Source organism: Tupaia chinensis, unplaced genomic scaffold, assembly GCF_000334495.1.
Source record: "Tupaia chinensis unplaced genomic scaffold, TupChi_1.0 Scaffold139833_1, whole genome shotgun sequence".
Lineage (NCBI taxonomy): Eukaryota > Metazoa > Chordata > Mammalia > Scandentia > Tupaiidae > Tupaia > Tupaia belangeri.
In genome coordinates, this window is record NW_006199712.1 from 3,684,364 (window position 1) to 3,686,692 (window position 2,329).

A 2,329-nucleotide genomic window follows, 5' to 3' on the forward strand; every position below is an offset into this window, starting at 1 on the left:
GTTTTTTTTTTCTTTTTTTTTTTTTTTTTTTTTTGGTAAACATATCATTCCAAAGGTAAAGACTGATGAGATTAAAATAAGAGAGTCTCATAATGGCTAGGTAGTGATCAGGCATTCTTGTATATTCATTTCCCCTTGAAGACCAGTTACAAATGTGGGCCTGACAGCAACAGGAGATTTGGCCTCCCTGTGAAGGGTGGAGGATGCAAAGGCCATTTTTACCTAGTAATGGTGATCTTGAGGAGATTAGCTCCATTGATAGTTATTCTGGTGGAGCCTAGTGCATCTCTAAACAAGAGCTGGAATTCGGGGAAACTACCCTTTTCCTTTTTGGATGAGGCAGACTAAGACTACCCCCAAAGTATGAAAATACCATTGAACTGTTGAATCACCTGAGAGCTCTCTGTGGAAATGTTATGCTACGTAGGGTACAGAAAGACAGAGTCCTCAAATTGCTTTGTGTATCTATGTAGCTAGAGCATTTAAATCTATTTAAATGTTCTCCTCACTAAAACATTATTTCAAAATATTCTTGTTCCATAAGTCTTTTCTCTCTTTTTTTGAGCAAATTAAGTCAATTTTGAAGATTGATCCTCCAGTTTTGTTATTCCATTTCACAATTTTCTGCATTACCTGGTCATCACTTCAGTGTTATAATTTGATATGTAGAATATATTAATTGATTTGAACATCATGTAAACTAAAATCTTAAACATCTAAGACTTAGTTGAATGGAAAATTAAATTCACATCTATTGAACCTTTGGTCAGTTTAAGATTTTCCTTGCATTTCAGTGACAGAAGTGGCAAAGATTGGGGGTGTTTATTTTCTCCTATCAGACGGAGGATAAAGAACTATCTAAGCAAATTTTTTTGTTGCTTATTTCCTTTCCTAAGATTGGGTGTTTACTTTGGTTTTAGACTGATACTTCCAAACTAATCTATCTTCTTGGATTTAAGAGGAGGAGGCAGAGAGAGAGAAACCAGTTAAGTAAGACATTCAACCACTGCATTCTCAGACTAATACTAGCACAAGGAAATCGATGAGCTATAGCATCTTCTTAACTCACTTTTCAATCATCTGTTCTATGTGTGGTCAGGAAGTCAGATTTTCATAGTGGTTGTCTAGTTTTTAATATAGGGCAGAACTGCAGATCTCCACTGAAGTTAGTTCTGATAAATGCTTCTTCCCGTTTTGCAGAGCATCTGTTTTTAAAGCAGCCATGTACAGTTTTCCAGCTTTTTGAGCTTGCCGTAATTCTTAGGACCATCTTCCAAATTGTGTTTTTACTGTAGAGGAGAGTTAATTTATTGGTGAGACATGCTATGAAAGGCATCCTCTTATCTTTAAAACAGAATCAAGCCATTCTCTTATCTTTCAAAAAAAAAAATCAGTCACAGAAGTTCACTAGTTACTTTTCTAGAAATAGTGACGTAGTCAAACTGTGGCAGTGTTCTCATGTCTATTTTGTAAACTTTGTCAGTGACACAGTCCTTTTTTATAGGAGCTTCTTTTCGTAATTAGGATAAAATTCAAATTTAAGAAATGAATATTTTCAGACTGACATGATTCCTATATCTACTGGACTTCTCCATCTTCTGCCATGGAGCTAAAGGACAGTGTTAAAGATAGCATCAGGTCTCTAGCCACGGCACAGCAGACAGGCCGGCCGTGAGTATCAGTGTTGATACGCTCAGTCAACATCTCAAAGACATCACAATTTACTTCTTTTAGAGAAGGAAAACATGTGTAAAATAATGTGAGTAGTTAAGAATATCAACAATCCATAGCTGTTTGTGTGTGCGTGTATGTCAGTGAACCAATAATAATGCCTTGCTCAATCAATGCATTCAGCCATCTTAAGTGCAATTTGTGAAGGAGACTGTGGTTTCCAATAGATACATTTTTACATGTTGAAATCTGTAAAAATTAATTTTTTCCAGCAGTATGCCCATTGCTATTGATCATTTCAGTGGTTGATATACTATTAAATTACCCAGGCTAGATAATTTAGTTTCTATAGCTATTTTAGTGATTTGAAGCCAAATTCTCATACTGTTCATTAAATAATAGGAGTGAGATTTTGGTCCATGGTTTGCTTTAAGTTCTTTTTTCCTTTCTTTCCCTTGCAGTTAAGAGGTTTTTTCTTGTCATTAGTTTAGTTTGGGTTTTGTTTTTAGTTTTGGGGGGCCTCAAGCCTTATATCTTATTTTACCTAACCCTAATTTTAGTATTTTCACCTATTTTGATATATGAATAATAGATGGTGTGCGATATCATCAAAGTGTTGAACATTCTGTTTATTTAAACAATATAATTAAGCATAATT